The sequence below is a fragment of the Lithobates pipiens genome, unplaced genomic scaffold, assembly GCF_037356315.1.
Source record: "Lithobates pipiens isolate NorthernLeopardFrog02 unplaced genomic scaffold, aLitPip1_a1.2 Scaffold_16, whole genome shotgun sequence".
Classification (NCBI taxonomy): domain Eukaryota; kingdom Metazoa; phylum Chordata; class Amphibia; order Anura; family Ranidae; genus Lithobates; species Lithobates pipiens.
Window position 1 is genome coordinate 393317420 of NW_027507748.1, and position 12040 is coordinate 393329459.

Below are 12040 nucleotides of genomic sequence, written 5' to 3' on the forward strand. Positions count from 1 at the left end.
GAATGTCATTAGGGAAAGGTGGCTGTCATGGTTATGCAATAGAGTTTGTCTGCTTACCTGTTTCCATGTGTTCATCCCTAGAGACCAACCGACCCTCACCTGACTGCTTTTGTAATCCATCCTCTGGCATGACTCCACCCTAGCTCCTATCAGAGAACTCTATATTAACCTGTGCACTGCAGGCCAACCCTGCTGATCAACCATTGTGTATTCCTTTGTGTGTTTAGCTTCCTGTTACCTGCCGTGTGCTCTTCTGTTGTTCCGTTACTGACTTTGGCGTGTCCTTGACTATCCCTGTTTGCCTGTGATCCTGACCTATTGGTGTGTCCCTGACTATTCCTGTCTGCTTGTGGCCCCGACCTTGGCTTTATCCCTCACTATCCCTATCCTCCTGTTGCCTACTGTGGGTGCGAGCTGGGGGACCCTGGGGGTCGCGACCTGGAGCCAGTTGCAGCCAAGTCTATCCTCACCACTAGAGGCTCTGGTAAACACCTGCTGGCTCTTAGACTCCGCACCTCAGGAAATCTTACGCTCTAACCTCAGTGGGATCTGTCTCCCGTCCGCAGCAGTCAGCCTTAGGGTCCACAACCTTGCGGTGCACTCCTGATCCCTACGGTGTGCATCTGTCACCTCGCCTCAAGGGGACCTGACAGTGGCCTTATTATTATTATTATTCTGATCCTGTCACTGAGTGAGGGTCTGGAGAAGGAGGAGAGAGTCAGTCCTGAAGAAATTTAAATAATAATTTTTGTGTGTGGCCCATTGGGTCTGGTGTTTACTTGTTATGTGAAAAAACAATAAACAAAACTTAATAACATAAGCAGGAGGAGCTTCTAGTTCTGTCACAATCAAGGTAAGGAGGCCGAGATGCTGAGAGGGCTCCCCTTGCGGCCGAGTGCAGTACAACCCTGAAGATGACACAGGGATGCAGTGCCCACAGTAGCACAGGTTGCCGGGTAGCAGTAGTAGATGGAAGAGCTGAGAAGACTAGTCTCCGGGGGCAACTGTGCAAGGAAGTCCAAAGGCAGGGTCAAGGCCAGGCCGAGGGTCAACACGGGAGATCAGTCCAGAGGTCAGAGCAACGGGTCCTGAGCTGGAGACCGGAGAGCAGAATCCAAGCCAAGCCGAGGTCGGGTGCCGGGAGCAGACAAGGAATATCGGGTACAAGCCAGAGGTCGGAGCCAGGAGAACAACAGAAGCAGGTCAAACAAGCCGGGTCGGTAAACAGGAGATCAAACAGCAGGAATCACGGGCACAGGTACTCAGGAGAAGCTGACGATAATCCAGCGATGCGGCACTGTCAGGTGAACGTTTAAATAGGCACGGTGCTTGGGTTACGTCGTGAGCGCGCCATCGCGTTCGTACGCCTACGACGTGTAACGTTATGTGCTCGTCCTACACCGCGTACTCGCACTCGATCGGATGCAACATCGGGCGTTCGTCTGGGAACCACATTGCGCCTCCGTGAGCGCTGACGCGCGTTAACACGATCGTACCTCGCGAGGTTACGCCTATTTCCCTGACAGTGCCTCCCCCCAAGGGACAGCCTCCGGATGCCTAAACGAGACCATTTTTTGGGATGAAGGCTACAAAACCTGTGTATGAGCCTAGGGGCGTGTACAAAACTTGCAGGTTCCCAAGAATTCTCTTCAGCAGAATACCCCTTCCACTTAATTAGAAATTGGATTGTCCTACCTCTCCGACAACAGTCAAGGATAGACTCGACTTCGAATTCGGTTTCGTCACCAACCTGAACCAGAGGCGGGGGCACTTCTTCTCTCCCTGAAAAAGGACTGAAGATGACACGTTTGAGAAGAGAGACATGAAACACAGGATGGATTCTGAAAGATTTAGGCAAAGCAAGTTCAAATGCTACAGGGTTAATTTCACGTCTAATCTCAAAAGGGCCCAGGAATTTGGGTCCCAACTTCCGAGATGGACATGACAATTTCAGATTCACTGCTGAGAGCCACACTTTGTCCCCTATCTTAAAGGTAAGGTTAATTCTCTTCCTCTTGTCATAATGTTTCTTGTACTCCTCCTGAGCCTTCTTCATGGTATCCTGGAGCATTTGATAATTTGCTTGGATGAGGTTTACTCTGTCCTGAACTGCTGGGACCGTGGATTCAGGAATGGTATTGGGTAAAAATGAAGGATGGAAACCGTAATTTGCCCAAAAGGGTGATTGGTTGGTAGAGGCGTGCACTGAGTTGTTATAAGCGAATTCCGCACAAGGTAGCAAGGAAACCCAATCATCCTGGGAAAAAGAACAGAAGCATCGTAGGTATTGTTCAAGCGTCTGGTTGGTTCTTTCCGTTTGACCGTTACTCTGTGGATGATAGGCCGAGGATAGACATATTCTAATTGACAGCAACTTACAGAGCTCCTTCCAAAACCTGGAGGTAAATTGTACCCCTCTATCCGATACAATGCTGTCGGGCACACCATGTAATCGGACAATTTCCTTTATAAAGATTCTTGCGGTATCCAAGGTAGAGGGGGTCCCTTTCATCGGCAAAAAGTGCGCCATTTTGGATAAACGGTCCACCACCACCAAGATGGTAGTATACTCTTCAGAAAGAGGTAACTCCACAATGAAATCCATAGAAATTTCCTTCCAAGGTTTTTCTGGGACTGGTAGCGGCCTTAGCAGGCCCCAGGATCTAGCGTTAGACCCCTTGTTACGTTGGCAGGTTGTACAGGAGTCAACGTACTTCTTACAGTCAGATCTTAGGGTAGGCCACCATAAGGACCGCTGCACAAGATCAATCGTCTTCCGGACTCCGAAGTGGCCGGCTAGTTGATGGTCGTGGAAGGTCCTTAATACGAGTAACCTGGCTTGCTGAGGAACAAAAATTTTATTCTGATGCCATAGAAGCCCTTCTTGGCTTCTCAGGGAAGAAACTTCTGTTTCTGTACACTGGCTAGAGGCCTGCACTATTGAAGCTCTTAGATCCGGTTGGATTAGTAGGAAATTCTGAGGAGACAAAATTGTACTGGGTGGGATTCTTTCTGGGGAATCTGGGAACATTCGGGACAAAGCATCTGCCTTGCCATTCTTTGATCCTGGGCGATAGGTCACATGGAAGTTGAACCTCGAGAAGAATAAAGCCCATCGGGCTTGTCGGGGTCTTAGACGTTTGGCCGTGCGGAGATATTCTACGTTTTTGTGATCAGTAAAAACCAGAATGGGGTAAGCGGCACCTTCCAGGAGATACCTCCACTCTTCGAGGGCGGTCTTGATCGCCAGAAGTTCCCGGTCACCTACATCGTAGTTCTTTTCCGGGGAGCTCATCTTCCGTGAGAAAAAGGCTACGGGATGCAGTAATGCCTTGGGGCCTTGACGCTGGGATAGAATCGCCCCTGTGGCCACCTCTGAGGCATCAACCTCCAGCACGTAGGGTAAGGCGGGATCTGGATGCTGCAGAATTGGTGCGGTAGTGAAGAGGGTCTTGAGCTGGTCAAAGGCGGACTGTGCTGCTGAGGACCAGAGGAACTTGGTATGCTGACGAGTGGTCTGCGTGATGGGTGCTACAATGGTGGAGAAGTTCCTTATGAATCTTCGGTAGAAATTTGCGAACCCGATAAATCTCTGAACACCCTTCTTGTCAGAAGGAGCGGACCAGTCTAGGATAGATTTCACTTTTTGGGGGTCCATGGCAATTCCACCTGTGGTGATGATGAGTCCCAAGAATTGAATGGATTCTTTTTCAAAGTCGCACTTCTCGGCTTTAACGAATAATCCATGGGTCCTAAGAATGCATAATACTTTCCTAACATGTATTCTGTGGAGTTCCAGAGTGGTCGAAAAGATAAGAATGTCGTCCAGATAAGCGACAACAAAGTGGTCTAAGTACTACCGGAAGATGTCATTAATAAAGTGCTGGAAGGTTGCTGGGGCATTGCACAATCCGAAAGGCATGACTAAATATTCGAAATGCCCAAATCTTGTTCTGAATGCCGTCTTCCACTCGTCCCCCTCCCGGATACGGACAAGGTTGTAGGCTCCACGTAGATCAAGTTTGGTAAAAATGCGGGAAGTGTGGAATCTTTGGAAAAGTTCTGGGATGAGCGGAAGTGGGTAGCGGTTCTTAAGGGTGATATTATTTAATTCCCTGTAGTCCACACATGGTCTTAAAGTCTTGTCTTTTTTTTCTACAAAGAAGATGCCTGCACCGGCAGGGGATGAAGAGGGACGAATGAATCCCTTTGCCAGATTCTCGTCTATATACTGTCTCAGGGCCCCAAGTTCAGTCTCGGAAAGAGGAAATATCCGGCCAAAGGGAATGGGAGCTCCCGGCAATAATTCGATGGGGCAGTCATAGGGACGATGAGGAGGTAAGATATCTGCCTTTTTCTTGTCGAACACATCTCTGAATTCCTGGTAAGCTGCTGGTATGTTAGGAGCTGGACTGGATATGGGTTGAACGGTCAAACAACTGGACAAGTCTCTAGATTCGGAATCCAGACAATATTGTTGGCAGTAGGCGGAAGTAAAGGATATTTCTTTCTTGAAACCAATCAATCCGAGGGTTGTATGCCTGAAGCCATGGGATTCCTAGGATGACGGGAAACATGGGAGAACACAGGACATCAAATTTAAGAAACTCCCGATGACCCGAATCTGTGGTCGTTAGAATGGGTCTTGTTTCCCTGGTGACATGGCCAGAGCTAGGTAGGGAGCCATCGGCCAGATGGACAGTCAGTCTTTGTTTCTTTAGAAGAAGTGGGAGAGCAAGACTCTTAGCCAAGGTTAAATCCAAAAAGCAGCTGCAGGCCCCAGAATCAAGTATTGCCTGTAAGTGGACTTCTTGACCTGCCACCATCAACGTGACAGGAAGGGTGATGTGGGCTGAAGCGGGCTTCGTTACTTGGAGGTGAAATGGAGTACAGAGGGTCGGTTTACTTGGTCTTGTGGGACAGTTGTTTATAAAATGTCCTGACTCCCCACAATAGAAGCAAAGGTGTGCCTGTCGGCGGTGAAGTCTTTCTTCAGTGGTTAAGGAGGAGCGGAACAGGCCATTCGGAACAGAGGTTGCCATCGGGCAGACCGAAGGTGGAGCCTGGATAGGATTAAGAGTCCGAGCGCGTTCAGACTGGCGCTCCCGTAGGCGCCTATCAAGCTGAATGGTAAGTCGGATAAGATCCTCAAGTGTTGGGGGAACCTCTAATCTGGCTAGCTCATCCTTGAGGACTTCTGACAACCCCATCCGGTATTGATATTTTAGAGCTGCCTCATTCCAGCCAGCATCTGTAGACCAAGTACGGAACTCCACTGTATAGTCCTCCGCAGGCCGCTCACCCTGACGAAGGGAGTACAGGGTTGCTTCGGCGGTAGCTGTCCGAAAGGGGTCATCATATAAGCGAGCCATAGCTTGAAAAAACTGATCCAAAGTATTAATGAAAGAGCTGCGTTGCTCTAGTAGGCCGTGGGCCCATGTCTGGGGATCGTCCCTTAGTAGAGAAATGGTAAAACCCACTTTGGTTACTTCAGAAGCAAAAGTCTGAGGTTGAAGGGAGAAGTATAAATAGCATGAGTTCCTGAAGGATCTAAATTTTCTTCGGTCCCCATGGAAATACTCTGGTGCAGGGACTCGTGGCTCTGGAGAGGTTGTAATTATAGTGGTAGAACCTTGGCCGGAGGGGATGGGTGGCTCAGGAGAGTGCTGCAGATGTTCCTTCAGCCGGAGATACTTCTCTTGGAGTCCCTCAATCGCTGGGGTAAGGGCCATAACTTCCTGTAGGATGGCCTCCATCGGGGAGTTACCTAAGTCAGCCTTAGGGTCCACAACCTTGCGGTGCACTCCTGATCCCTACGGTGTGCATCTGTCACCTCGCCTCAAGGGGACCTGACAGTGGCCTTATTATTATTATTATTCTGATCCTGTCACTGAGTGAGGGTCTGGAGAAGGAGGAGAGAGTCAGTCCTGAAGAAATTTAAATAATAATTTTTGTGTGTGGCCCATTGGGTCTGGTGTTTACTTGTTATGTGAAAAAACAATAAACAAAACTTAATAACATAAGCAGGAGGAGCTTCTAGTTCTGTCACAATCAAGGTAAGGAGGCCGAGATGCTGAGAGGGCTCCCCTTGCGGCCGAGTGCAGTACAACCCTGAAGATGACACAGGGATGCAGTGCCCACAGTAGCACGGGTTGCCGGGTAGCAGTAGTAGATGGAAGAGCTGAGAAGACTAGTCTCCGGGGGCAACTGTGCAAGGAAGTCCAAAGGCAGGGTCAAGGCCAGGCCGAGGGTCAACACGGGAGATCAGTCCAGAGGTCAGAGCAACGGGTCCTGAGCTGGAGACCGGAGAGCAGAAGCCAAGCCAAGCCGAGGTCGGGTGCCGGGAGCAGACAAGGAATATCGGGTACAAGCCAGAGGTCGGAGCCAGGAGAACAACAGAAGCAGGTCAAACAAGCCGGGTCGGTAAACAGGAGATCAAACAGCAGGAATCACGGGCACAGGTACTCAGGAGAAGCTGACGATAATCCAGCGATGCGGCACTGTCAGGTGAACGTTTAAATAGGCACGGTGCTTGGGTTACGTCGTGAGCACGCCATCGCGTTCGTACGCCTACGACGTGTAACGTTATGCGCTCGTCCTACACCGCGTACTTGCACTCGATCGGATGCAACATCGGGCGTTCGTCTGGGAACCACATTGCGCCTCCGTGAGCGCTGACGCGCGTTAACACGGTACCTCGCGAGGTTACGCCTATTTCCCTGACAAGTTCTTTGCTGCTAGTCACATGTTCAAAATGGAAAAAAAACAGCCTAAACAGAGTAAAAATAAATAATTAAAATAAAAAAGTTGTACCTCGCGAGGTTACGCCTATTTCCCTGACAAGTTCTTTGCTGCTAGTCACATGTTCAAAATGGAAAAAAAACAGCCTAAACAGAGTAAAAATAAATAATTAAAATAAAAAAGTTGTTTTAAATCGTCATACAAATATAAATATATATATATATATGTATGACGATTTAAAACAACTTTTTTATTTTAATTATTTATTTTTACTCTGTTTAGGCTGTTTTTTTTCCATTTTGAACATGTGACTAGCAACAAAGAACTAGAAGCTCCTCCTGCTTATGTTTATTGGTGTCACAATCCCCCTGACGAAGACACATCATCTCTGTGTCGACACGCCTTGTGGAGGGGACAGGATGGTGTAGGAAGTAGCCTTATCGCACAACAAGCAGCTGGGAACAAATATACGGACGTACGCATTTTTGTAAAGTTTTGCCTGATACAGAGTGGTGCGCTACAAGCACCTTAAATGTGTAAGTACCCTGGATAAATTACTTTTAATAAATTTGTTTTTTAAATGATAAAGCGCTATGTAGTTTATCTTTCATATATGTATTTTGTATCAGGATCCTGCAGAGTCCATATATCACAGAGCCCAAGGGTAGTTCGACAGCGTTGTTAGACCAAACTTAACTGTGCGGTCACGTGCCCCTGAGGTGAGGATAATAACAAAGGGGGGCATAAGATTGCTGCCCCTTTGGATAAGTTTGGAGCACCATCACAGGGATTCAGCTTAATTGAAAATACTTTAAGGACATTTATTGATGAACTTATATTATTGAGCACAAGCACAGTTAAAGCGGAGTTCCACACAGAAATGCAACTTTCGCTGATCTGATTCCCCCCTCCCCTCCGGTGCCACATTTCTCTTCTGGGAGACACACAAGTCCCCGAAGACAGCAGGGACCATTCATATCGTGCAACAAAATTTGCGCATGCTCAGTAGGAAACAGGCTGTAAAGCCGCAAGGCTCCACTTCCTGTTTCCCTTAGTAAGGATGCCATCACCTGCACACTGAGCCAAGGGATGGGTTGGCTTCGGGTGCCGATATCGAGGGCTCCCTGGACAGGTAAGTGTCCTTATATTAAAAGTCAACAGCTCCAGCATTGCTGCTGACTTAAAAAAAATAAAAAATTCCCAGGCAGAACTTCTCTTTAACCTCCCTAGCGGTGATCCGAGTCTGGTTCGGGTTGGGATTTCAGTACCATAAGCGGTAACCCCGAGCCAGACTCGGGATCGCATCGCTGGATACAGGGAGGACACAGGGAGAAGTTACTTACCTTGTCCCCTGGATCCAGCGATGTCCTCCGTGCTGTGTGATCGAGCTGTCCTCCACTTGATTCACACAGTGTCCGAATGCCGCCGAGCTCCGTTCCCTGCGACGTTACGACGCACGGGAGCAAAGATCGGCACCAAATTCAAAAAAGTTAAAACACACAAAACACACACAGTACTGTAATCTTACAAATAAAAAAATGACACACCCCCTTTGTCCCTAGTGGTCTGTGCAGTGCCCTGCATGCACTTTTATATTATAAATACAGTTTTTTCTGCCTGGAATTTGGAGATTGTCCATAGCAACCAAAAAGTGTCCCTTTATGTCAAAAGTGATTTTAGACCAACTAGAAAACAGCGATAATAAATTATAATCACTTGCAGAATTGAGCGATAGCGATTTGTGGGGAAATTCGTCATCAAACACTAAATCTAATGACAGCGACAATTCTGCAAATGAGCAAATTTCAGTGTTTTTGGATTTGATTACATTATTTAATCATTTTTATTATTATTTATTATATTATAAACTTTATCATACCTGGGATGTCTGCTAGACTCTGGTTTGAACAGATTTAAGAGAGTTATTCCTAAGAATTACAGGACTACAATATAAAACGCCAAATTTCCATGCAAAAATAATTGTACCGCTTTCAGCACCTAAAACCAGAACTAATCATACCGCTAGGGAGGTTAAGTGAGTGAATACTATATACAAGTGTATTTATATTTGTTTGCGTTGTTAACACTTCAGCAATTTATTAATATTTCGCTTTTTTCACTCTTTGATTAATATTAAGTACTGGATAAAATATATTGTATATGTTTATTTTGTTTGCAGAGTAGATATGTGCACTGCCGAAAAATTTGTTAGTTTTCGTTATTCGTGTTTTGTTTTTTTCGTAAATTCAAAAATTCGTCAATTCAAAAATTTGGAATTTGTAAATTCATAAATTCAAACATTCGTAAATTCAAAAATTCATAAATTTTGAAAATTCATAAATTTGAACATTCGGAATTAGAAAATTAGAAAATCCAAAAATTCAAAAGTCCAAAAATTCAAAATAATAATTAACTATTAAATTATAGGTACTGGAATTTGGCTGTTAGTGAACGTAACAAATACAAATTTATTTGAAGCTACGAATTACCCGAAATAAAGAATGCCGCATCTAAACAAATGGAACAGAACAAAATAATATTAACTAATAGTAATAAGTTTGTATTATAATTATTATTATTATTATTATTAATTTGTTACGTTCCATTCGATTAGATACGACATTCGTTATTATGGATAATTCATAACTTCGGATAAATTCGTATTTATTGGGATCACTAACAGCCAAATTTGAAAGAAAACTCCAACTTCAACGAATTTAATAGTTAGTAATAGTTAAGATATTATTAGTTAGTTATTATTTCAGATTTTCAGGTTTTTGAATTTTTGATTTTTCAGATTTTTTATTCTTAATTTTGGATTTCCGAATTTCCAAATTTTCGGATTTTCACATTTCCAAATTCGAATTTAAAAAATTTTGAATTTTTGAATTTCCAAAATTTTTTATTTTTGAATTTCCGAATTTTCGGAAAAATGTAATTATTTGAAAATTTGGAATTTCGGTATTTCCAAATTTGTCTAAATTAGTTAAAAAAATTAATTTGGAGCTAAACGATTTGCACATGTCTATTGCAGAGTACAGTGTGGCACATTGGTTTAATTATATTTTTTAACGCATTCATATGGGAGTTGATCAGCCAGCAGCTGAAAAAACAATTTTTTTATATACATATACATACAGACATTTAAAGTTGTTGTAAACTCTCCCCCACAACTTTGTCCCATGTAAATCAGCATAAAAAACCTTAATGAACACTGCTTGTAGATATCTCCTTACTTGCTTAGTATTGTTGTAATCGTTTTTGTTTTTTAGAATGACATCACTGAGCATGCCCAGATCTCCCCTGATTTACGGCACACTCTGTGTACTTGTCTATTTATTATCAGGACTTCCTACGGCACACAACACTGAAATACCAGGAGACTGAGAGCTTCCTCCTACACCCCATGTGACCATGTGACATCACATGCAGTGTAAATCGCGGCATTGGACAGCATTACTGCAGTCTTATCAGCTGAAGCTGATAAAACTGAAACAGGCAAACACTAGATAATCAGAACAAGTAAATACTATGAAATAAAAAGTCAGCTATGAGGAGGGAAGCAGGGTTGGCATAGAAATGTTGGATTGAGAAGGAGGCTTTGTTAACATAACAGGAAGTGCTCAATGTAAGAGCAGAAATACACTCCACTGTGGACTCAGAAAACAATACTTAAGATGATGCTGCCTAACCCCTGGAAACAAGTTTTTTAAAGTTTCTTTAACCACTTGGGATCCGCGCTATTGCCGAATGACGGCATTAGCGCGGACCTAGATTGCCGGGACTACGTCTATTGACGTAGTCCCGGTTACGAGCGGCCTGCGCGCCCCCTGAGGGGCGCGCGCGGCGCACTCTGTGATCGGCGAGTCCGTGAGACTCGCCTGATCACCGATCCGTGTAAGGGGTCGATCCCGACCCCTTATCACGTGATCAGCTGTCAGCCAATGACAGCTGATCATGTGATAAAACGGAGCCGGTAATCGGCTAGTATTCCTCCTCGCGCTGACAGCGCGAGGAGAAAAAAAAAAGCCGATCGCCGGCGGCCGTGTTCGGGACATCAGTCCCGATCACGGCCAGCAATTCAAGCGGACACCTGCCCCCTGCCAGTGCCCACCTGCCACCCGCAGTGCCATCCTGAAATAAAGTAAGTGCCCCCCTGTCAGTGCCACCCAGCAGTGCCCATAGTGCCCACAGTGCCACCCAGCAGTGCCCACAGTGCCACCCACAGTGCCACCCACAGTGCCACCCACAGTGCCACCCAAAATCTGCCTCAAAGGTGCTGCACCCCAGTGCCGCCCATCAGTGCCCAGCAGTGCCACCCATCAGTGCCCAGCAGTGCCGCCCATCAGTGCCCAGCAGTGCCACCTATCAGAGCCACCTATCAGTGCCACCTATCAGTGCCCATCAGTCCCAATCTATCTGTGGTACCTATCAGTGCCCATCCGTGCCACCCATCCGTGCCACTTATCCGTGCCACCCATCCGTGCCATCTTATCTGTGCCCATCTTTGCCCATCAGTGCCGCCTTATCTGTGCCCATCGGTGCCGCCTTATCTGTGCCTATTAGTGCCGCCTTAACTATGCCTATCAGTGCCCACCAGTGCAGCCTATCAGTGCCCACCAATGCAGCCCATCAGTGCCCACCAATGCAGCCCATCAGTGCCCACCAATGCAGCCTATCAGTGCCGCCTAATCAGCGCACTTCAATGAAGGAGAAAAATGACCCGTTTGCAAAATTTTATAACAAACTATTAAAACATGATTTTTTTTTTTTTTGCATCTTTTTTTGTTTGTTTAGCAAAAAATAAAACTCCGAGCTGTAACTAAATACCACCAAAAGAAAGCTCTATTTGTGGGAAAAAAATGATAAAAATTTCATTTGGGTACAGTGTTGTATGACCGCGTAATTGTCACTCAAAGTGCATCAGCGCTGAAAGCTGAAAATTGGTCTGGGACTGAGGGGGGTTTAAGTGCCCAGTAAGCAAGTGGTTAAACAGTAAGTAATATGCGATTTGGGCTGAATTACAGTGGCTATAGTCTGATAATTACTTATTATAATGGACTAAATGAAAAGAAGCATCAGAGTGGGAGAGTTTACTTCCTCTTTAAAGTGACTATCTCTGGTAGCTCGCAAGATGTTTTTTCTATTTTGATTATGTAGACTTTGATGGACAGGAGATCATTCTGTGACATAGAGTCTGCAGGGAGCTGGAGCTTGAACAAGCACTCCACCACTGGGTTCCATGAAAGAGCCAGATCTGTGGGATGCTGGAATTGTGTTACATTCCAAGGAAAGTCAT